Here is a 24,932-nt window from a genome sequence, read left to right as displayed (position 1 = left end):
TGGGATTGAAAACCGGGCTAATCAGATCCCAGAGCCTGAGTTCTTTCCACTGTACTATGAAGACTGGGTCTTTACCTCTGCAGGAGGTGGGGGACAGCATAACGTGTGCCAGCCCATCAGACAGACAGCAAGAATGTGAGGAAGGGCATGAGCATCAAAGTCCAGGGTGGCTGTCAGCTTCTTTTTTTTTTTTTTTTTTTTTAAGATTTTTTTTTACTTACTTATTTGACAGAGAAAGAGAGAGAGAGAATGAACACAAGCAGGGGAACCAGCAGGCAGATGCAGAGGGAGAAGCAGGGAGCCTGATGTCAAGCTCGATCCCGCGACCCTGAGATCATGACCTGAGCTGAAACCAGGAGTCTGGTGTTTAACTGACTGAGCCACCCAGGCGCCCCTGTCATCTACTTCTTCATCTTGAGACACATTCTCACCCACAAACTCATCTGATGGGAAGTCGTCCAGGACAAAAGCTTCCCTGATGCCCAAGGAATTGCTTTGGAAGATGCTGGCAAATAGGCTCTCTTGTGCTTTGCCCTAACATCGAATCCTTCTTCCTGACTTCTCTCCAAAGCTCTTATTTTATCTATCATCTATCTATCTATCTATCTATCTATCTATCTATCTATCATCATCTTTCTGTCTTCTGATGATTACGTTGGAGAGAAACCCCCTATTAACATGACCTCTATCATCACCAACACCACATATTTGAAAAGTATTCAGTAATTTTTTTTTTTAGTGTTCAGTAATTTTAGCATCTGCCTCCAGCTTGCTCATCTCTGTGTTTGCCACAGTTTTTTGTTACCCAATAGAGGCTCATTCAATTAATTTATCGGCCAAGCACAGTTTATGTGAGAGTGTGCTGGGTGTTGAGGAAGGAGGATGAGAAGGGAAGGAAGTGTGTACCCGACGGGGGCTGTCACATTAACCAACGATGGCTCAGCTCCGAGTGCTGCCCCCCTGGGAGACCCCGATGAGTCATCCTCTGTCAGGTTCAATTTTCTCATCTGAGCGATGGGGATAAAGCTCTCCGTCTTGTCAGCCTCACCGGGAGTGTAAGATGAACCTCAGACAACATCATAGACGTGAAAAGCAATGAAAAAGTATCAAACGTGTGGGTTTGGTCTGTGAAAACAAAACTGACTCAGCCTGATGGGCCAGACTCCGCAGACAGTGGACTGGGAGGACCCAGAGAACCACCCTGGCCTGTGTGAGTCGCAAAAGAGGCCTCTACTTTCTGGAATAAATTATCCACAAGGCAGAGGCGTCAGGGCTGTCTGCTCCCTGTCTGGCCTCCTTGGCCATCTCACTTTATGAGACATAAATCCCCAAGACTCGCTGGTCATTTTTAATCTTCATCAGTGTTTACTTTTTGGTTCTGTACCCCTTTTTTTCTACCTTTGAGGCTGCTTGCTATTTTATAGGGTTATGAGGCAGGAGGGCAGGATGCAGCTACAAATCTCACGGCTCTCCCCACTGAGATAGCGAACAGGGAGTGAGTGGCGGGGCTCCGAAGCACAGACACCCCAAGAAGCCCGAGCCAGGCTGGAGGACTGCCTGTGGTGCCTGTCCTGGGAAGTGGGACCTGGGGTTCACTGTCCTGGTGTGCCCAGGCCTCAGATGAGAGGGAATGATAGGCCGAGGAGCATGCTCGTGTGGGAGGACCCTCAGCATGGTGGTGGACTCGTGTCCATCACATCTAGCTGGGTGATGTTAACCAAAAGCTGCTGAATGTCCCTTAGCCTCGTGTCCCTCTCCTTTAACATGGGAATGGCAATAACTGTTCACAAAGTGACCGTGTGGACCAACTAAGATGACCTCGGCCTGTGCATCTGGCATACTGCCTGGTCCACATGAAGCATCCAGCACTCAAGAATTCTCTCCTTTCTTCAGTGGTCCATGATGTGAGGCAGTGGGTTATCTGATCTTTCTCTAGAACCACTTTATTTATTTTTTTAAATAATAAATTTATCTTTTATTGGTGTTCAATTTGCCAACATACAGAATAACGCCCAGTGCTCACCCCATCAAGTGCCCCCCTCAGTGCCCGTCACCCATTCACCCCCACCCCCCACCCTCCTCCCCTTCCACCACCCCTAGTTCGGTTCACAGTTAGGAGTCTATGTTCTGTCTCCCTTTCTGATATTTCCCACACATTTCTTCTCCCTTCCCTTATATTCCCTTTCACTATTATTTATATTCCACAAATGAATGAGAACATATAATGTTTGTCCTTCTCCGATTGACCCATTTCACTCAGCATAATACCCTCCAGTTCCATCCACGTCGAAGAAAATGGTGGGTATTTGTCATTTCTAATGGCTGAGTAATATTCCATTGTATACATAGACCACATCTTTTTTTTTTTTTTTTTATGATAGTCACACACACACAGAGAGGCAGAGACACAGGCAGAGGGAGAAGCAGGCTCCATGCACCGGGAGCCCGATGTGGGATTCGATCCCGGGTCTCCAGGATCACGCCCTGGGCCAAAGGCAGGCGCCAAACTGCTGCGCCACCCAGGGATCCCCACATCTTCTTTATCCATTCATCTTTCGATGGACACCGAGGCTCCTTCCACAGTTTGGCTATTGTGGACATTGCTGCTAGAAACATCGGGGTGCAGGTGTCCCGGTGTTTCATTGCATCTACATCTTTGGGGTAAATCCCCAGCAGTGCAATTGCTGGGTCATAGGGTAGTTCTGTCCTTAATGTCTTGAGGAACCTCCACACAGTTTTCCAGAGTGGCTGCACTAGGTCACATTCCCAGCGACAGTGCAGGAGGGTTCCCCTTTCTCCACATCCTCTCCAACATTTGTGGTTTCCTGCCTTGTTAATTTTCCCCATTCTCATTGGTGTGAGGTGGGATCTCATTGTGGTTTTGATTTGTATTTCCCTGATGGCAAGTGATGCGGAGCATTTTCTCATGTGCTTGTTGGCCATGTCTATGTCTTCCTCTGTGAGATTTCTCTTCATGTCTTTTGCCCATTTCATGATTGGATTGTTTGTTTCTTTGATGTTGAGTTTAATAAGTTCTTTATAGATCTTGGATACTAGCCCTTTATCTGATACGTCATTTGCAAATATCTTCTCCCATTCTGTAGGTTGTCTTTGAGTTTGTTGACTGTATCCTTTGCTGTGCAAAAGCTTCTTATCTTGATGAATCTAGACCCACTTTAATGTGAGCTCTTTGCAGGCAAGGACTCGGTCTGGTTTGGTGGCCTCGTGATCCACAGCACCTCGGATAATGCCTGGTAGGCTCCCCGTGTATCTCTGCTCAGTAAGTGTTGCCTGAGGGATGAAGAAAACCCAGTTCTCTGTATGATTCCTGCGGGTACAGAGCAGTTTTCGCACAAGAGAATCTTGCCACAGAGACACACAGACGTAGAGAACAAAAGGAGTTTAGAACAAACTGCAGCTTGATGTTCTTACTGTTGAGAAGCCCATAGGTTCAGGGAGGAGAAGAGATTAGCCCAGGACACACCAGAAGCTTTGGGCTGAGCTGGGGCTGGCACCCAGGCCTTCGGATTCCCCAGCCCGGGTTCTTGGTAATCCGCTATGCTGCTTGGAGGCTTTTGAAAGTAGGAGAGAAGGGAGAGGCTGAGAACAAGGAAAAGGCAAGCTTAAGGAAAGGAAGAGCCAAGAGAGGGCAGGCCGGGTGGCTCAGCGGCTTAGCACTGCCTTCAGCCCAGGGTGTGATCCTGGAGACCCACGATCGAGACCCACGTCGGGCTCCCTGCATGGAGCCTGCTTCTCCCTCTGCCTGTGTCTCTGCATCTATCTGTGTCTGTCATGGATAAATAAAGAAAATATTTTTTAAAAAAGAAAGAAAAGGAAGAGCTAAGAGAAAGAAAACATTCCTGCTCCAATCCTGAAAGAGAGAGAGAGAGAGAGAAGCTCAGGGCTGGGATGGACAAGGAATCAAAGCCCAAACACCACGCCAAGGGCCGACAGCCTGATGCTTCCTCAGCACACTGAGAGCGCTCCCCTCACTCTGGCTCAGCACGCCCTTGACCTTTGCCCTCGAGGGTCACAGGACAGAGTCTTACTGTTGGGAGGGCTCTTCCTTTCACCCTGGGGCCTCTCTACTGCTGCAACTTCCAGTAGAGACCGACCCAGTGCCTACCTCAGCCTGGCCGGCAGGTGCTGTGGGTTTCCGCATGGCCTGCGCAGGAGCCACCCTGCTGCCATCGCTCCGTCTACTGTGAACCGTGGCTGCCACATGCGGTAACGTTGTCCGAGGGCTTACCGCCAGGCATGGCCTAAGTAGCTTGCGTGCACCAGCTCCGGCCTCTGACTGCCCCCGCTTTACATGGAGGACAGTGAGGTTCAGTCACCTGTTACAGCCATCCCCTCAGCAGAGGAGGGAACCAGCCATAAAAGGCCAGCGACCTCGCTGAGATTAAAAGCCTGCCACCTCCTGTCCTCGTGTCTCTCCTGCCGTCTAAAGATGGCACTTTGCGGGCAGCCCGGGTGGCTCAGCGGTTTAGCACCACCTGCAGCCCAGGGTGTGATCCTGGAGACCCGGGATCGAGTCCCACATCAGGCTCCCTGCATGGAGCCTGCTTCTCCCTCTGCCTGTGTCTCTGCCTCTCTCTCTCTTTCTGTGTCTCTCATGAATAAATGACAATAATCTTAAAAAAAAAAAAGAAAGAAAGAAAGAAAGAAAGAAAGAAAGAAAGAAAGAAAGAAAGAAAGAAAAGATGGCACTTTGCTTTCACTGAATCTGCACGGATTCTTCTACTTTATTCAGATGCGCTTTGACCACACTGCCCACTCATCCAGGTCATCAAATATCCTAAATAAATATTGTCCTGTGCTAGGGGCTGGCGGTTCAGATGTGAGTAAAGGTGCAGTCTGATGGGGAGTCTGACATTTAAATGGAACCTTAAAGAATGTGCTTTAGATTGATGTGCAAAGCAAGCACGCAGAGAACAGGATTTCTTTTTTTTTTTTTAAGATTTTATTTATTCATAGAGACACACACACACACACAGAGGCAGAGACAACAGGCAGAGGGAGAAGCAGGCTCCATGCAGAGAGCCGAGAACAGGATTTCTAGAGGAGGAGACACCTGAGCTGGTCCTGAGCACCAGGAGCGGGAGGGGACGTTCCAGCTGGGGAACAGCTAGGGCAGGCCAAGGTGTGCTGGTGCCATATGGGATATTGGGGAAAGCAGTGAGGTTCACCATGGAGAGGGCCAGATGGGAGACTGGAATGACGTGGCCAGTGGTAGAAGGCTGGAAGGCCAGGCTAAGCACGGGGGCTTTACCTTGAGGCACTAGTCTATGCGAGGCTTCCAGAACAAGAGACTTTCCTGTTCCCCAGGTGGACTGGCACTTAGTAGGTGCTTCGTAAAACCAGGTGACTGGTTGACTAAAGCATCTGTCAAGACTTCGCCACAGCTCCCGGACAGTGTATTGATTGGAGTCATTCCTATTGAAGGCCCAGCCCTGCCACAGCAGAGAAAATTCTCTTTCTGCCCTCAATTTCCTCCAAGCTGGGACTTAGCTGCTTCTGGCCACAGATGGTGCCCCTGGCTCCGGGATGTGTTGGGCCAAGAATTTCTGCCAGCCCCTTGGGCTTCTTATGAAATCTGAGATTCGGGCCGGGCCCCAGTTTCCTGACACATGCCTAAATCACTTCCACTGCTCTGAAACCTCCCCCGCCTCCCCTCCACTCACCATAGCCAGAGGGGTCTGCAGCCAAGCTGGGAGGGATCAAACCTCCAGAACTCCCAACCCCAGGAGACTCGGGGCTGGGACCAAGCCTGCAGGAGGCCGGGGGCGCACCCTCCTCCCTGGGAGAAGAGCTCCCCAAATGTATGGCCATGAGCAGCTTTAATAACTCTGGGGCCAACTCGTGGACATAAAGTCTCAGTTTTATTTTGCTATTTATAGTTACTTGTAAAATAAATAACACATTTGATTGGAGGCTGTTAAATTGGTTCTCACTGCCTTGCCAAGGGCCTGGGAAGCCCTCTAGGGTGTGACTCTGGGCATTCTGTGAAGAAGCTTGAGGGCTCTTCCTTCCACCCTGGGCCTGCAACACTTTCCATATGCCTGTGCTCACACCTAAGGCCCGGGACTCCCTCCCACAGCCCCACTCAGGGCCGGCTAAGGCCTTTGTCCCAGAGCCTCTGGGTGCAGGTAGGAGATACTCTAGCATCTTCCATTATCTTAGAATCAGTATTCCAGAATCTAAATATTTTTTAATCCTAATCTGTTAAAATCCAGGAATTTTGAGGCTGTCAATTGTGAGAAACATGGAATTCTAAGCTATCTGGAACTACTAAAACATTAAAATTTTAAAGTCCTAAAATGTATAAAATATTGAAAGATAATTTATTAAGAACTTAGGCGCTCAGCTTGGGTCTAGGCCTCTGTCTACCACTGAGGTTTAGACAAAGTTGGACCTGTTTAGCTAATTCATGTGTGTGTGTGTGTGTGTGTGTGTGTGTGTATGTGAGAGAGAGAGAGAAGAGTAGGGGGTGACTAAGGAATGTCCAGTAGTAATCAGACACACTTGGCAGGAGAGCAGGGCAGGGTGATCCATCTCCTTTCTTGGTTGTCCTTTATGTTTCCACTGACTAAAGGCCCAGTGAGAGGCCGGGAAGGTCCGCTTCTAGTAGACCACATGTGTTCACAAAGAGGGCACAGGAGATACTGTGCCACAGTATCAGGAATCTGGGGCATATGGGGGCAGGAACAGTGAAAATCTGAAAACATTGGAAATCAGTTCCAATGATGCAACTGCATTTATTTCCCGGAGAGAGAAATTCAAGCTATACTTAGAATTCTGGGCTCTTGTGGCTTTAGAATTTAAACCTCCAAGGAGTCCAGAATTTTAGTCTCCCCGATATTTAGACTAGGATCTGGAATATTAAAGATACAGGTTATTAGAGTCTTAGAATCCTAAAATTCTAGCATAGCATAGCTCAAAGGGGCCTAAGAACACATCTAATTCGATTTCTTCCATAGTGGAATAAATTGCAGCTCCGGGGAAAGTCTAAAGAAGACCCACTGGAGGCCGGTGCAACTCGTGTTGAGTATCACAACATCCAGTGCCTGAGCCAGGCATAGTGACGTGAGCAAGGAGAAAGCAGAAGCACGTGGTTACCATGAACCATAGGTGTATAAACAGGATTTCCAGGTAAGCTTCTCTGGGCAGCAAGTCCTAAAACAAAGAGAGATGCCCACTGTGCTCTTACTCTACATTAAGGAAACAAAGGTCTCCAGAAGGAAAGAGATTTGTCTAGTTTGGAACAATCAGTTAGCAACAGATCAGATCTGGACACAGATTTGTGTTTGTTTTTTTTTTCCCACTTGCAGCCAGTTATTTCCCTTCCACTGGTCTCTGGGACTGAGGTCACTGATTTCACTCCTTTGACAGCTTTATGGAAAGCAGTTAGTATATCACTGAGTGATTTAGTAAATGGGAATATAAAGAACAATGGAGAAAGGACATGAATTGCATGATGGGGCTGTAGACAAAATTCACTGGTTAATCCAGGGCAAGGGGATGCCTGGGTGGCTCAGTGGTTGAGCATCTGCCTTTGGCTCAGGGCATGATCCTGGAGTCCTGGGATCGAGTCCCACATTGGGCTCCCTGCATGGAGCCTGCTTCTCCTCTCTCTGCCTGTGTCTCTGCCTTTCTCTCTGTGTCTCTCATGAATAAATAAATAAATAAAATCTTAAAAAAAAAAAAAAATCCAGGGCAAGGCCGTGGGGTTTAGCCTTCTATAGCCCATTCTGTCTTTCTGTCACAGACCAAGTCCTGTCCTTGATGGGCTGAACCTGGGCCTTGGTCACAAAGCGGGGCCTCAGACCAACCGTTGACTTTGGCCAAATACTGAGCCTTGACTGCAATAGCAAAATAAGATAAAGCCCTTAGTGAGAAAGAACATAGGCCACGTTTTGTGCTGAGCAGAATACAGAGAACACAGAATACAGAGCAGAATCTACTGAGCTAGACCTGATGTAGAGAAAAGACGGAGGGCGGAGGGCTCTCAAGTTTCCCAGGGCAGAGCCTCCTGGTTTCATGGGTAAGGGGTTTCCAAGAAGAAGCCTCTTCCACCAAAGATATTTCAGATTTCCTGCCCCTGGGGATAATAAGTGACTTGCTGATGGGTGATTTAAAGCAGAAGCTTCTGTCGGAGCTCATGCAGGGCTCATGTCGAGCTCAGCCCTACTGTTTTTTTGTTATCTTCCCACAGGAAGTAACCATGTGACGTTCCTCTTGGGCCTGATCCTTGTAGGCAGAGTGGTCCCTGCCCTGGTGCTATATGGCCTGATTTGGTAAGTCTGTCTCTATGGGAATCATTCGGCAGTACTCTATAAGCCAGGGTGAACTAACTTTTGAACCAAGAGCTCCCAAATCACAATGGCTCTATGAAGTAAAAGGTAATTTCTTGCACGTTATTGACAAATGTGGGGAGGGTGCTCTGTTCCATGTAAACATTTTGAACCCAAGTGCCTTCCACTGTGTGCCTTTGGCATCTTCCAGATTGGTGGTTCTCAACCAAGGATGATTTCATCCCTCAAGAGACACTTGGAAGTATCTGAGGACTTTCGGTCATCACGCTGCGGAGTAGGATGCTATTGGCATCTAGTAGGTAGAGACCAGAGGTGCCTCTAAATATCCTACAAAACACAGGACAGCCCCCAAAATAGAATTATCTGGCCCGAAATGCCAGTGGTGGTGAGTATGAAAAAGCATGTTCTAGGGCCTTCTTGGGGCATACGACCAACAGATGGAAGAGAGGAATAGAGAATTTTAGGTGGGAAGAGTTTATTGCCTAGGGTGGAGGTAGAGTATGTGTCTGCCCACAGTCTACTGGTGAGAATGAAGTCATCTGATCACCCCAGGCAGTGACTGAGGCTGGGAACTGCAGTCTAGCTGATGTCCAGGAGAAGGAGGAAGCAGGTTTGCTGAGCATCTGTCCAGTGCCTGCCATAGGGCACGTTTGTCTCCAACTCTAACCAATAAAGGTACAATTTTAGTCTCTAGTGACAGTCGATTTCATTTCTGAAATCCTTCAGATCGAATCAACCATGGGTTCAGATGCTGACTAGCGCAAGCTGCCTGAACCCTTTGGTCCTCTGGTTGCTAACCCACAACATGGAGGTCATGAAATCGACCTCACGGGAGTTGTCACGGGGGTTCCTCCTGCTTTGTCTTCACCTGCATCCTGAGCAGTGACCCTTCCCTCTTCCACTTGGAAGCAAGTTTCGAATGTACCCAACTCCAGAAAATGAAATTTCATCCCGATCACAGCACTCAGTTCTCCAGGAGGGAGCTTGCAAGAAGTAGTTTCCATATCCAGGGTTACTAATGGCAGAGTTCCAAGAAATCCCCCAGTTTCTAAGAAATTTCCTTTGAAAATGAAAATGCCTGCAGGAAAAAACCTTGACTGGGAGGTGGGACACTTGATTCCTCATTTCAGTTCCGCCCCCCTTTCTGCATAGTCTTGGACATATTCCCTCTCCTGGCTTTCGTGTCTTCATTATGAAGCGAGCCAGGTGACTTTCCTCCAGGCTGTAATGTTTAACGTGAGCTTATCTGTTGCCTCGTATTTCCCTGTCCTAGTCCTCCTCCCCCACCAAGCTGACCACTTTCTTGGCATCAGTACCCACTTGTAGAACGGGATCTTGTTTATAAAGGAAGGGCACAGCAGAACTGGGTAGCTTAATGACCATCTCCCCTCCTGGGGAGCCCAGTTGGCAGAGGGAAGTCCTCGGGAGGTTGTCATAAATAACCGGGCTCATAGCCTCACTTCCTCAGAAGGAAGTCTCTGTGGTGATTGATGTGACCCATTTGGGCAAAGTTGGGAGTCCAGAAGAATGCTCTCTGGCAGATTTGTCAAATTTCACATTCACCCCAGCCCTGCTGGGAGCCAGGGTCTCAGACATCCATGCAGGGCGTGCTGAAGAATCCCAAAGAAGAGGCAGAGAATTTCAGGTCAGGTGAGAAGTGAGAGGTCAGTCTGTGGGTGAGTAGAGTACAGACTCAAGGTAAGGTTCACAGAGAACACTTAACTAGAGTTTCTTATGCAATCCTTAAAAAGTTTTTTTCTTCCTTCTTCATCTCTCTCAGAATGTCCAGAAGAGGACTTCGGCCTACAGCAGGCATCATTAAAACATATTTTCATTGCCATGACATGTACATGATTGGAATATTTAAATTGTCTTTGGAAAGCCAAATAATTATGTGTTACAAAGAATACAAAGTGGAAAAGCATCAAACATAAAAGAGTTGTCTATTGTCCCTACTCAGCAACGCTGAAAGCTGGAAGGAGGAGAGAAAGAGGGAAGAAGAATGTGGGAGGAGAGCCTGGGACAAAACTCTGCTGACTTCAAGATCTGGCTGACCCAGCTCTTGATTCCCCCAAGAGAAATGTCATTAAAGACTCGTTGACTTAGCTCAATATATAGCCTGAAGCTTTCTGGGCCCTCGGCCGCCCCTACCCTTTGAAGCACCCCATCCCTCAAGTTTGCACAAGAAGTTAGGTCAGAAGAGGGGGAAATTTGTCATAACCACCGTGGGAAGTGCAATGTTCAGAGAAAGGCTACTCCTTGCACTCTACTTCTCCCCTAACTTATTTGAGAGACCCTAGAGACTGGGAATGTCTATGGGAAGAGGGGACTGGAGGTTCACTCCCTGGTTCGATGCCTGCTGAGGTCCTGATATGGAAGCCCATGCCAGACCCGCTGTCAGAGTACAGCAGAGCTTAGAGAGAAAGCTCAAGGGGAGCTTCACGTCTACCTGGAGTTTGAAGGTGCCCGTGAACTCAAAAGATTGACACTTGCTTCTTCTTCAACAGAAGTATATTTATTTGAAGTATAATCGACCTACTGCACATAGCTAAAGTGTGCAGTTTCACAAGTGTTGACATATGAACACTCACACACATGAAGCCATCACTACAATGAAGACAGTGAATGGATCCATTATCCCCAAATTTCCTTTGTAAAAATTTGTCCCTTTGCAAATTACTCCCGCCTCACCCCTCTCATTTCACACCCAGTCTCTTCAGACAACCATTAATCTGCTTTCTGTTACCGTAGAATTCGTTTGTATTTTCTTTTTTCTTTCTTTCTTTCTTTTTTTTTCAGTTTGTATTTTCTAGAGTTTTAGTTAAGTTGAGTCATCTAGTAGGCACTCTTTTGTGTCTGGCTTCTCTCACTCAACATAAATACGTTGAGATTCATCCATGTGGTCTCGCATCTCTCTGGTTCATTCTGTTTTACCACCAGACAGCTTTCCACTAAATGTGTACACAACAATTTATACATCCATTTACCAGCTGACGGACTTTGGGGTTGCTTCCAGTTTTCAGCTATTACAAAGAGAGCTGTGATGTCCGTTTGTGCACAAGTCTTCATATGGACATATGCTTTCATATGTTTTCGGTGGAATGGTTAGATCGTACGGTAGCCTAACATTTTAAGAAACTGCCAAACTGTTTCTGAAGTGTTTCTGCCACTTTCCCTTCTCACCAGCAGTGTGTGAGAATTCCCTTTTCTCCGTGTCCTTGCCAACATTCAGCATGATTAGTCTTTTTAATTATAGCCGTTTTCATAGATGTGAAGTACAGCCACACCGAGGTTTTTATATTGCTAATGTCTATTCACCATCTCTATATCTTCTTCGGTGAACTGTCTTTTCAAATATTTTGTCCATTTTTTTTTATTGGGTTGCTTGTTTTCTTTTTATTGAGTTTTGACGGTTCTTTATAGATTTTGGATTTAAGTCTTTTTTTTTATTTAAGTATTTTTTTTAAATATTTATTTATTTATTATTTATGATAGACATAGAGACAGAGAGAGAGAGGCAGAGACACAGGAGAAGGGAGAAGCAGGCTCCATGCCAGGAGCCCGACGTGGGACTCGATCCCGGGACTCCAGGATCGTGCCCTGCGCCAAAGGCAGGTGCTAAACCACTGAGCCACCCAGGGATCCCCTGGATTTAAGTCTTTATCAAATATATGCTCTGCAAATACTGTCACCTAGTCTGTTGCTGGTCTGTTCACTCCCTTAAGAGTTTTCTTCTGAGGTGCAGAAATTTGAAGTTTTGCAAAAGTCTAATTGATTAGAGTTTCCTTTTATGAGTTGTACTTTGATGTTGAATCTAAAAAACTTTGCCTAACCTAAAGTCCAAAGATTTTTCTCCTACATTTTCTTCTGAGAAGTGTGATAGCTTTATGATTTGCATTTTGGCCTATGATGCATTTTGAAATGATTTTTCATATATGGTATGAATTATGGATTGAACCCCCCCTTTTTGCTCATGCAAATCTAATTGTTCCAACAGCATTGTAGAAAAGACTCTTCTTTCTCCACTGAATTGCCTTTGATCTTTGTCAAAAAAATCAATTGTCCATAAATGTGTGGGTCAGTTTCTGGACTCTGATCTTATGTTGTTTTTTACAGTTTGTTTCTGTTTGTTTGTTTGTTTGTTTGTTTGTTTGTTTCATACAGGAAGGTAAGTCTAGTGCCTGTAATTTCCATCTTGGGCCAAAATGGAAATCTGGCACTTGCTTCTTACCGTAGATTTCTTTTTTTTTTAATATTTTTAAAATTTTTTTAATTTATTTATGACAGTCACACACACACACACACACACACACAGAGAGAGAGAGAGAGAGAGAGAGAGAGAGGCAGAGACACAGGCAGAGGGAGAAGCAGGCTCCATGCACCGGGAGCCCGACGTGGGATTCGATCCCGGGTCTCCAGGATCACGCCCTGGGCCAAAGGCAGGCGCCAAACCGCTGCGCCACCCAGGCATCCCTCACCGTAGATTTCTGATGTCTGAAGCTTGGCAGAGCAACCCACTTCTGAAGGGAGTGGTACTCTCATGAAGTTTTTCTGGGAAAAAGAAAATGCTCTGCTATGTGTCCACATCCCTGACTTACCGTTAGCCTTTGGAGAGTGTAGAAGGAGACCTTCATGTTTCTCTGGGCTCCATTATAATGAGGAACAGAAATTACAAGAGAAGGTAGGAGCTCATTCGGACCAGGCAAGATGACGTCCAGACAGAGAAAGCTGGGAGTAGAGATTGCTCATTGTACAAAGGGACACATGGCTGCTCTTCTCTGTGAGGTCCTCAGTGATGAGAGAGGCTGGCAGGAGATCAGCCTTGCCCTCCAAGAACAGCTCACCCCACGGGCCACACTAATAGGAAACCGGCTCGAACCCAGAAGCTACCAGAGCAGAGGCAAGCAGATCAAGCCATTGTGAGGACACGCCTGCTTTCCACCAGTGACAAGCAACCACTTATTTATGGTGACCTCTGCTAGCCCTTTTGTTCTCCCTCTCCCCTCCTCATGAGGGGCACAAGGCCCAGAAAAGAAAAAAGGAGGGGTAAAAGGTAAGATCAAGCCCCCCTCAAACTCTTGGAACTAGTTACAAGTGTGGCCAACTCTGAAGGGAGGAGAAGAAACGAGAGTGAACCTGGGTGTGACATCGAAGTCGTGAACCAGGCTGGGCTTGGAGTAGCTGCTGCTGGTGGGGAAGCCGTGGGATCCCCTGGGGACACTGTTAGCAGACTCAGAGACTGGCCTGGGAGCTCTGGGGGCAGTAACTTGATCTGTGTTTATACCCTCGATGAACTGACGCTCAACCGGTTGCCTCCGATCTGCCAACAGTAGCTACCAAATACCGAGGCAGACGGCATGCCGGGCGCTGTACGCACATTATTTCATTTGCTCTGCACGACCTATGAGATAGTTACTGTTTTATTTCCTCTACTTTGCACAGGAGGTACACTGAGGCACCATCGACTTGCCTAAATACAGAGCCTAGAAATTTCGGATCTGAGATGCTGATTGTAGCGATTTCACTCATCACTCCCATCTAGGGAAAACCCATTCTGCTTGCCTTCACCGCTCTCACTCATGATGCTTTCCACACATTTTGCCTATGTTCGGGGTTTCATCCATTTCCCCAGGCCATTTTGTCAACCCATCTCCTAGTGCCACCAGAACAGCTCGCCTGCTGCCATGGAGGTGGATGAAGAAAGGGGCACTGTGGGCAAACATTAATCGTCAGCAGGTGAAATGTTGATCGGGGCTCACGGAACCATGTCCAGGTGAGAGGCGTCCAGCAGGTGCATGGCCTTGGACAAGCCACTTAACCTCTCGGTACTTTACTCTCCTTATGTAGAATGGGGGAGCCACTGTCTTAGCCTGTTCAGGCTTCTCTAATGCAATAGCGCAGGCTTGATGGCCTGTACACAGTGGACACAGCTTGCTCACAGTTGAGGCTGGAAGTCTGAGATCAGGGTGCCAGCCCTGCTGGGTGAGGACCCCCTTCTGGGTGGGACCTCTTGCTGTATCCTCACGTGGCAGAGGGCTCTAGGGTTCCCTTTGGAGCTCCCTTTATAAAAGCACCAATGTCATGTAGGAGGGCTCCACCCTTAAGACCTAGTCACTTCCCAAAGGTCCCACCAACTAATCCCATCACCTTCGGGGGTTAGTATTACCACGTATGGATTTTGCGGGGACACGAATATTCAGACTGCATAGGGCTGTTGTGAGGTTGTGAGGATGCAGGTGTTACATAAACCCTCCATGAGTACCTGGCACATGGTGTACTCTATCATGAGTGTGCTGTATCCCTATCCAGCCTCTATTACTTGGTAGGTCCCCTTCTGCTCCTGAACAATGAGTCTGAATGAACCCAAATATACGCATTTCTTTTTTCTCTGTCTCCTCCCTTGTCACCTATCTCCACCCCAAGAAACATATCTTACTTACCCAAACTACTCTTCCTCTTCACAGGAGAAAGGAGGGGAACGTTTTTTGCTACTCCTGGAGAGAACCCACATTTGACACAAGCTCCCTGCCCGGGTTTTCGAGGTACACCTCTGGATACACGGCCGGAGGGCAGAGGGCAAGTAGTCAAGCCCAGGTCTGTCTGATGGCCGGTCTCCCAGATTAGAAATCTTCAGAGTCCCGTTCTACCCTCTTCAATGTGCTTCGTGACCTGTAGGGTCCCTGCAGCACCTGCTGTGTTCCCCAGGTGGCAGGGCCGTGTCTGACATGCAGGTGAGGCTGGCATAAAGCCCATTCTGCAGGTGGCACGAGAATCCCTTGGCAGGTTTCTAACAACGCAGATGCCCGGGCCCCATCCCCGGCATTCTGCTGCTTTGGGTTTGGGCTGAGGCCTGGGGAATATGCGTTTTTTGAAAGCTCTGCTGGTAATTATGATTCAGCCTGCTGCAGGAAGCTACACCTGGAATACCCATAGCGTATTCCGAGAAAGGCAGCCACACGCGAGCATGAAGTGTGTAAGTGTGCAGGTCAGGCCACCCTCCTGTACTCCTGCAAGTCAGAGAGTAAGAGGCTTTACAGCATGTCCAAGTGACAAGGACCTTGGGGCCCACTGACAAAGGACTAATGAGGAGACTAAGGCCGGGGGGGAACTTGCCCACGGTCGGGGTCCTGCCCACCGCAGCTCTCTGTGGCTAGGTCAGTCCTTGCCTCACTAGCCCAGGGATCTGAGAACACTTTTTTGGGGGGGTGGGGGATGCTACAGGAAGGACCCTCCCTTGAGTCAATGCCTTTAGCTGCTTTTGGAACAAGTCCAAGTCCAAAATAATTCAAAAATGTGTGAAACATGCTTTTGCCTGAATGAGGCTTCACACGGGGGCAGCAGGGCTCTGGAAGCCACGTCCTGACTTAGCTGGCAACACTGCCCCCGCCCCTGCCCCGGGCTCTCCGTGCCTCCTGCTCAGGTACCTCCCTCTTCCTCCCTCTCCTCTGAGCCCTTGGGCAGTTTGAGCTTCCCCGGGCCTCAGTTTCCTCCTCTGTGTGAGACCGCAGTAATGTGTGCATGGGACAGTGTAGGCATTGCCACATGTTGCGGTAGGAAAGTGTACCCACTCTGACTTGCGGCTCCGTCAAGCTGGACTCCAGCTGGAGGACGAGAGCCCCCGAAGACCAGTAGCCTAAACTCCCCACTTTAGAGAAGGGCAGGGGGGCTCGGAAGCCGTTGTGAGCGCCATGGGGTCCTGCGAGCTGGGTGAGGATCTAGCCGTCCTCGCGCTCAGAGCCTGCAGCCTCCTGTGCAGCCTCTCACTGTTACTGTTCTATTTTTTAATTTATTTTTTTATTTCTTAAATATTTTATTTATTTGAGAGACCGAGAGAGAGAGAGAGAGAGAGTGAGAGAGCATGGGGGGGGGCAGGGGGGAGCAGAGGGAGAGGGAGAAGCAGACCCTGTGCTGAGCAAGGAGCCCAGCCCAGGGCTTGATCCCACGACCCTGAGATCATGACCTGAGCCAAAATCAAGAGCCAAACCTTAACCGACTGAGCCACCCAGGCGCCCCTGTTACTATTTTAAATATTCCTGATGTAGCCGCTGCCTCCTCCGGCCCCTCTTCCTGCCTGCCTTCTGTCAACATTTAGTGGGTACCTGTTTTATTTGGGGCTCTGCATTAGGTCACTGTAGGGAACTTTATCCATAATAGGTACCAACTAAGTGTTCGATGGTGCTTTATCTACTTACATTGAGCGACGTATTTGGCAGTAAGCACTGGCCTTGTGTGAAATTCTTTTCAGGGAAGCTGTGGGAGATCCAAGAGGAGGGGATCCGTAATGCCTTCAAGGAGGTGGGGAAGAGTCCACACACACACACACACACACACGCACACACACACACACACTGAGCATGCTAAGCGTCCAGCAAAGGTGTGGGGGCCCCGTCACCAAGGCCATGAGGGCAGCAGTGGTGTGAGGCTGCTTAGGTCTGGGTGTGGGGAGGCTGAGGAGTCAGAGCTGGGCTGCTGTTCTTTGCACCTACCCGGGCTGGTGCTTGCTCAGGCCAATCCAGAGCCCCTGCTCTTTTAACCCCGTATGTGCCTGCTTCCTCAGGCTTCTGTCTTGGGTCCTCTGCTCTTCCCACTCTAAATAGGCTTCATGCTGTGCCTCCCCCCCCACCCCACCCCCACCTTTCCCTGCTTCTGTGAGCATCTGGGTCTTTACAGCTTCTAAATCTGCATCTCCAGAGGGAAGCAGCTCCATGAATTTTAGACCCTCGCACCCACCGGCTCTTGCACGTCTCTGACCAGACCACCCGAATGCCACTTGTCCCAAACAACCCATTTCCCTGCCGACCGGCTTTGCCTCCTTGAGTGCAGTTCCTCAGTCAGGAACCTCTTGTGGGTTTTTAACTTAGGAGGTGACTGTGGTTCGGAAAGATAAGACATCTCATCCAAGGTCGTGCAGCTGGAGGACGTCAGAGCCAGGACTAGACTCCCACTTGTGGGAACCTCTCTCTCCCAACCCCAGGAGTCACGTCATTCTTCCCATCAGACTCTCAGCCTCTAGCCCTACCACTGACTCTTCTGCTCCCATCAAACTTCCAGTACGGTCACGACTCACATGTGTTATTACAACTAGGATTTTACCTATCGGAGCTTCCGAGCTTTGGTCACGCTCACAGTTGGTGGATCCAGAGGACTCTTTAAACAAAACAAACCAACTCCGAAAGAAAACCACCCCATCGCTTACAGCCGTCAGTGTCTCCCCTCTGCCTGCAGAGTCAACTTTCTGCTCCTGCCAGTGCCTTCTGCAACTTGGGTTATTAGTTGAGTTGTGTCCCCCCAAAAGCAGCGTTGAAGCTCTAACCCCTGCACCTCTGCATATGACCTTATTGGGGAATGGGGTTGTTGAAATGTAACTGGTTAAGATGAGGTCACATTAGAAGAGGCTGGGCCCTTAATCCACTAGGGCCGGTGTCCTCATAAATAGGGGAAATCCGGGCACAGACCCAAACACGGAGGGAGGACGGCCACATAAAGGTGGAGGCTGACACTGGCATTGTGTGTCCCCGAGCCGAGGAGTACCTGGGGCCACAGGGAGGGGGAAAAGGCAAGGAAGGACCTTCCCCTGGAGGCTCTGGAGGGAGCCCGGCCCTACCAACAGCTTGATTCAGGACTTCATCCTCCAGAACTGTGAGATGGCAGCGTCTGTAGTCTTAGCCACCTGGCTGTGGTACTGTCTTAGGACAGCCCCGGCGAAATAACACGACCTGTGGTGACCCAAATACCAGCCGACTTTCCAGCCTCCCCCGCGAGCACGACCTCCGCTCACCCTGTCGCAGCCCCAGTGGATTCTGTAGGGCTCTCCAAACGTTCCCCACACGTGCACTCTTCACTCGGCTGCTCCCCTTCCCCACCCACCACCTCTTCTCCACGGGAGGCCTCCCCGCCGTGCTCCCACAGCATCTTCCTGCTGCTCCTGGGTCCCTCATTCGGTCATGGACTCTGACAGCCGGGACTCTGTTTCTCTTTTCTATCTCCCCAGTGCCGGAGCACCAAATCTGACCTAGCATGACGCTGCAAGAATTTATTTGAGGGACGCCTGGGTGGCTCAGCAGTTGAGCATCTGCCTTCGAAGCTCAGGTCATGATCTTGGGGTCCTGGGATCGAGTCCCACGTCAGGCTCCCTGCAGGGAGCCTGCTTCTCCCTCTGCCTGTGTCTCTGCCTCTCTGTGTGTGTGTCTCTCATGAATAAAATTCTTTTATAAGAAAAGAATTTATTGGAGTTTGGTCGCATGTTCTCCCATAGTTTATGATGTTGGTGGGTGGTGGGATTCAAAGCACTCCTCACTGGGCTGCCACCCTGATTTCGCTCACCACTAAGAGCTAATCCACCACAGGACAGGAATTCTAGGAAACTTTCCCCAAATTGCTAACCGCCGCTCCCCGCACCCCTCCACGTGCTGCTGCTGGGGCCTCCGGCAGGCCTGAGGGAGATGGACCCAGAGAAGGAGATGTTGCATGTTCTTTTGAGGCCAACACCTAATCACTGTCCCTCTTTAAATGAAAAATGGGGAAAACACTAGCTAACTGTTGTTTAGTGACCCCCACCCCCACCCCTTTAAAATAAACACTCTTTTCAATTAGGAAGATTTGTCACCGGGGACAGTAATTCTGTGTCCTACCAAAACAAACACAGTTGTAATTAGTTTTATCCAGGAAGAAAATTAACTCTGTTTATCTTAGCATAATGAATCATTGACCCTTTCTGTCCAGGCAGCTTGGGGGAGGGTTCGGGAGTGGGGGACTATGATCTACAGCAAAGGGGCATTCCGGGACCCATCTATCTCCCCTCTTGGTTACACAGCTGTCCGCATGAGTTATTTGAAATAATATTCCTGGCCAAGAGTTATGAAGCTGCCTCTGAGCCAGCCTTGGAGACACACTAAATAAGGCTGTGATTTTACGGTTTCAGTCTACGGGGATTTTAGAGGAGTACGTATTAGATGGGCCTTAAGGCACGCCGTGGACCCCAGAGTCGGCTTGGCTTCTGTCGTGCTTTTCACCATGACCTCCCCGGGTCCTGGGGCTGGGAGGGCGGCTGCAGGCAAACCGGTTGATTCTTAATTATGGAGGAGATGCTCTTGCTGCACTGAGAAGGGCAGAAGCTTTAGGGTTAGGTGGATTTTGGCTAGTCCTGGCTCTGACGTCCTCCAGCTGCACGACCTTGGATGAGATGCCTTATCTTTCCAGACCACCGTCATCTCCTGAGCTAACAAAAAAAAAACCAAAAAGGGAGTGGATGAGGTTTAGTAATCCATATCCTCGAGGATTTCCTAAGGATCAGGAGTGAGGTGGGCCCAGCCCCAAGCACAGCACTGGGCAGCACTGATGGGGCGCCGCGTCAGTTAAGACTCTGACTCTTGATTTCGGCTCAGGTCAGTGTCTCAGGGCTGTGAGATGGAACCCTTCATCAGGCTCCACGCTGCACGTGAAGTCTGCTTAAGGATCTCTCCCTCTCCCTCTGCCCCTCCCACCTCTCTAAAAAAAATAATGAATGCTGATAGGATCTGTTCTTCTTGCGTGAACTGGCTGAGGGCCCAGGCCAGAAGAACACACTGAGGTCTTCTCTCCAATAGTTTCTACCTCACAGAGACCCTACTGTGTGCAAGGCTCCGCATTCGATCCTGGAAACAGAAAGAGGGTTTGATCACAACCCCTGTGCTCACAGGGCCCACGGGCTACTGGGGAGAGAGAGAGATACCCAGGCATCCTCAATCTGTGCCAACAGATGCTAAGGCGGGACACAGGAGCCGGGTCCCCATGGTCCAGGTGCAAGCAGAGAAGGAAGGAGACTTGATTTCATGTGCTCCGGACCATTCAGTTGGCGGATAATGCCTCACTTAATCCTCATGATAACTCTAAAAATAGGCATGAGGGAGGGGGACCCAGGGACAGAGTAATCGAGGCTCACAGAGGGTAAGTCGTGAGACCCAAGCTGCATCGCGGGAAGCGGAGCAGCTGGGATGGGAAGGGGCTTGTGGGCCGCGGAGCCTGCGCTCCCTCAGGTTCTCCTTGGATGTCCTGGCAGAGATGCAACGGCTGGTGTCCTGCCCCAAGACTCCAGGTCCAGGGCATTAAAGCTGAGGGATCCCCAGGGCTGGTGTCAGGAGACCCCACAGTTAAAATTGCAGGTTCTCGGGCTTCACTTGATGCTTTTCCACAACGTCTCTTGCAGGTGGATCATTTTAAACGACCGTCTGAGGTGACTGCTAAGGCCCTCACCATCTGGTAGAGTCACACAGAGCTACCTTTCACCCGTGACATTGAGATGGCTAATCCCAGATGGGTGCCTGGGGGCGGGGGGGGCAGCTTGTCCTCTAGATGAGGGGACAAGAGAACCATGGGACCAGGGAACCCTCTTGTCCTGCCATCGGAGAGGCAGAGAGAGAGAGAAGGTGGAGGTGGACCAGGAGCCCTTGAAAGTGGCCTAATGAGCTCACACGGGGGTGAGTGTCTCCGGGCCCGGGGCAGAGACGGATGGGCACCTGCTTTGAGCGCTAGGCTTCTCCCCTCACATAGCCCCGTTACTGGGAGCTTCCAGAACCGAGCAGAGCTGAGAGGTTGTTTCTTGAAGCAGGACAGAGCCTTTGCTGGGAGGCGGCACCTTCTACCCACCACAGACAGGGAGCGCGGCAGCCTTTGGTGGTGGGCGTGCGGCTCGCAGGCTGCGGGCCTTTGACCTCCGAACAGGCAAGGACCAGGAGCAGGGCCGAGGCTGGTTTGGGGGCTGCACAGAACTCCAGGGAAGAAAGCCACTGTGGCATCTGAGGGCCTCACGGCCGGTTTTCCTGGGCCGTGATGATGCCCAGGGTGGACACCTGGGTGGCAGGAGACCCTACACAGCCCAACAAGCAGCACCAGCCAACCAGGCGGACAGAAGTGCCGTGTCCCACTTAAGCTGTGGGAACTTAGAAGATTTCCTTCCTTCCCGGTGCCTCAGCTTCCTTCTCTGTAAAATGAGGAGAACAGTATCTTACTTCCCAGGCTTCCACGAGGACGAAATGACTACATGATGCACATTACCTCATTTAACCTTGGACCTTGAAGTAAGGATACAGTCATTCTCAGACTTCCGTGTGAGTGTGTGAGGGGTTCAAGAGGCTTGCTTGAGGTGACGTAGGTTTTTAGTGGCAAAGCTGAGATTTAAACGTAGTTGTATCTGATTTTAGAACCTTCGTTTTGACAACATGCTATAATGCCTCTTACTAAGAATGAGTGAGTGAATGAATGAATTTTCTTACATAGAGTCCTGTAGCCTCTGAGGTTTTCTGGCAACGACAATTGCCTTCTGTTGAAGCCAGGCTCAGCCCCTCCCGTGACTTCCTACTGCAGTGCACGGACCTGGGGCCTGGCCGGCCAGCGTGGCCCTCAGCACGGGGGATCCCTACCTGTGGACTGACAGCGCAGGCGGGAGCGCAGGGGCGGGAGCCGGGCAAGCCTGGGCTACAATACTGTTCAGGAAACCCTTGGTCCCTAGGACTCTCGGTGAAACAGATAGTGTCTGACAATGGGGTTCCTCGAGATCCCAGGTTCCTTAGGGACACACAGGTGGGCCAGGAAGGAGGTTGAAACCCCCTGGCCAATTGCATCTGAGACGCTGCAGCCAGGAGAGAAGGGGCCACATCACTGGAGTCCAAGATAGAGCCTGAGTTTTGTGGGAAAGGAAAGGAGGAGGGTCTCGCAAATATTTTTGCAGTTTAAAATCTTCCAGTTAGAACTTTATAAGCAGGACTGAATCAGCAGGAAATCCAGACGGGACTCATTTGTCTGAATGCTGCTCTGTGTGGCTGCTTGGACCGGCTCCCTGGTGGCGATCTTCTATCCAGCCATCGTTTACCGAGAGTGTACTGGTGGCAGGCACTTTCTGGGCCCAGGGATGCAGCAGGCACAGTCCCCGTGCTTGCAGAGATTTTCAGCTCTCTGCAGCTAGGTGTGTGCGTGGGTGTGCATGTGTGCGTGTGCATGGGGAGCAAGGGAGAAGGAAGGAGAAGGGCTCATGCATCCACGTAAAGGCATGTGCATGTTCACAGCCTTCACTCCGGCTGGTCAGGACCAATGCTGGGAGCGCTGCGCTGGGAGCGGACAGATGACTGTCATTTGGGAACTGGTTTGTATTTGCTCAGAAAAGAATCTAGGGGCAGAGATTGGGGTTTTTGAGATGGAGAGAGCTGAGTTCTGTGGGCGTGGGCTAACAGACAGACACCAGTCTACACTGGGGAGAAGGACAGGGCACAGGGAGAAGGAAAGGGGACCCGGAGGCAGGGCCTGGTGGCACTGGCCCGGCGTCATGTCCAGATCCCCAGCTATACACGTCTGGCTTTCGAGAGCCCAGTCTTGTGCCATTCACGTGCCAGAGCATGAGCTGAGGCCCTGAGGGCCCCAGTGAAGGGGAAGTGGCCGCTGACCCGCTACCCTCAGGGCTGTGCCTGGCCAGCAGGGACACGGGGCAGTGTAGGGTCCATGCCCTGGTCACAACACACTGAACAGCCCCCACCTACTGGGGAAGATTTCACCAGGATGGGCAGGGGGATTTGTTGGTTCAAGGCTGGAGGAGAAGCTCCTTGGGGCTGTGCCCCTGACTCCATCTATGGAGTAACTACCTGGTGCCCAGTGCTGTGCTAGGGGCTTGGCCCACCTCACCCTGATGGGCCCAGGGCAGCAGCTTTGGTGGAGAGCCAAGCTTTAGCTTAAAATAGGGGCAGCTGTCGTGCCAAGGCCACCCTGTGAGGCAGGGAGCTGCAAAGCTGGAAGTGCTCAGCAGAGACAGACAGAGAGTGAGGACTGCTGGCACTGGGGCAGGGCAGCCAGGGAGGGCTGCGGAGGGCAGCACGCCCTACATCCCCGACCAAGGAATTCTCCGCTGGAAGGACTGGTGGCAAACAAGCCCACCCCAGGCACTGGTCATCTCATAACTGGAGAATGGGAAGTTCGCAGTCTAAAGTTGATAGGACAGTCCTTCTGGGGAGGTCGCAAGATGAATTCTTATCCACAGTGAGATGCGCATTCTCTGTGGCCTAGGCTTTCCCTGCATGACTTGGCTTCTCAGGACCAGGCAAGGGGGTAGGACGGTGTCTCGGCCCGCTTGGGCAGCTGTAACAAAATGTCACAGCCTGGCTATGAACAACCGGGTTCTGGAGTCTAGAAGTGCACACTCACGGTGCCAGCAGGTTCCTTGTCTGGTGAGAACCCGCTTCCTGGGTCATGGAGCAGCCGTCTTCTCGCTGGGTCCTCACACAGCTCACGGGGGAAGGCATTTCTCTGGGGTCTCTTTTCGGAGGGCACTAATCCCGCTCCTGAGAGCTCCACCCTCTGACCCCATCACCTCCCAAAGCCCCACTTCCTAATACCATCACACTGGAGGTGAGAATCCCAACAGAGGAATCTCAAACTCAAACATTCAGTGGACAGCAGACGAGGGTGAGAGGAAGAGGAGAGAAGGCAGGAGAAGGGACATGAGACCAATTCCACATAGTGGATTCCATCCGATTCTCACACAACCTCCTGTGGCTGGTTTACAGACGAGCGTCTGAGGTGTGCCACCAGCCAGGATCCCAGGCCCCAGGCCCCAGGGCTGTGAGGCCTGCTGTATCGTGGGCAGCCCGGTGCCTTCTTCAGGGGGGGAAGCACAGGACCTCGCACCTGCAGGTCACTAGAGGTCATTCCCCGGAGCCCTCACCCCTGCCTGGAGGGCCTGCCTCCTGCCCCCTGCACAACACCCCCTGCTTGGGCCAACTGTGAGTCTACACCCGAAAGCGTGAGCGTCCTGGGCTCCCCCTGGCGGTTGCATTAGCCAGGAGCCGCCGCTCTCAGGAGGGAGGCCTTGCCTTTAGGGACGCTGAGAAAACCGCTGCGATGGACCTAAGAGGAACAGGGTCCTCGGGCGCTGGGTGGGGGAGCAGAGCTCGGGGCTCCAGACACAGCTCTCCCGGTCACCCCGGTCACCCCGGGAGTCCTGCCCCAGCCACCGTCCGCTGCGAGGCCTCAAAGCCTCTGCCGGCGCCAACACCAGGCTGATTTATATCAGTGGGGTTGGTGGTGTTCATTCTAGGCTGCACTTATTAATCACCAGGGAAGTTTTAAAACATCCTGCTCACTGGGCCCTGGCCCTAGAGACTCCGACTTAATAGGTCTGAGGTGGGGCCTGCGTGTTGCTCGTGTTGCTCGTTTTAAAACCTCCCCCAGGTGATGCCGCCAAGGCTGAGGAAGGCGTGGGTTACTTTTCCGGATCCGTCCAGCTCCCAGGGCCGGTGATGCAGAGATTGTTTTTGAGATATTTCATCAAATTGAATCTGTGTCCTGTGATAGTAGATGATGTTATTTCGCCATTAGGACAAAGGGCTGATATTTGTCACCAATAAACCTAAAGATAGATCTGGAAGCCTGTATCCATCAGGTAATCTCCACAAGAGGCAGCAGGAACATGATTTACGCTCCATGCCTCTAATGTAATTAAGGGTGCATTACCAAGAAAGCTGCGCTGCTGAGATGCAAATGAGCAATGGCAGTTTACCTTGGGATTGCCTTTGTGGGGAGGTTACCATCGCGGGGCTCAAGTGCTCAAAAGTGCATGCTGCGTGTAGCAAACACAGGAAGTCCACGGGGAGAGAA

The 24,932-nt window shown here is 50.5% G+C and overlaps 1 long non-coding RNA gene across 2 annotated transcripts; it reads left to right on the top strand.

Annotated features, from left to right (window-relative positions):
- Positions 1-6,494: 6,494 nt before the first annotated feature.
- LOC112642512 (uncharacterized) lies at positions 6,495-18,499 on the top strand. 2 transcript variants are annotated; one of them, XR_003125289.3, is made up of 7 exons: positions 6,495-7,152; positions 8,216-8,297; positions 8,506-8,700; positions 10,096-13,368; positions 13,758-14,088; positions 14,780-14,857; positions 18,307-18,499. It is a non-coding gene; the product is annotated as an uncharacterized LOC112642512 (long non-coding RNA). The 2 variants fall into 2 exon arrangements; XR_007402456.1 differs by having other exon boundaries at positions 14,780-14,909.
- The last annotated feature ends 6,433 nt before the right edge of the window (positions 18,500-24,932 follow it).

This window comes from Canis lupus, chromosome 15, assembly GCF_003254725.2.
Source record: "Canis lupus dingo isolate Sandy chromosome 15, ASM325472v2, whole genome shotgun sequence".
Taxonomy (NCBI): domain Eukaryota; kingdom Metazoa; phylum Chordata; class Mammalia; order Carnivora; family Canidae; genus Canis; species Canis lupus.
The sequence above is the reverse complement of the archived record's forward strand: the minus strand, read 5'-3'. Positions and strand labels throughout refer to the sequence as shown.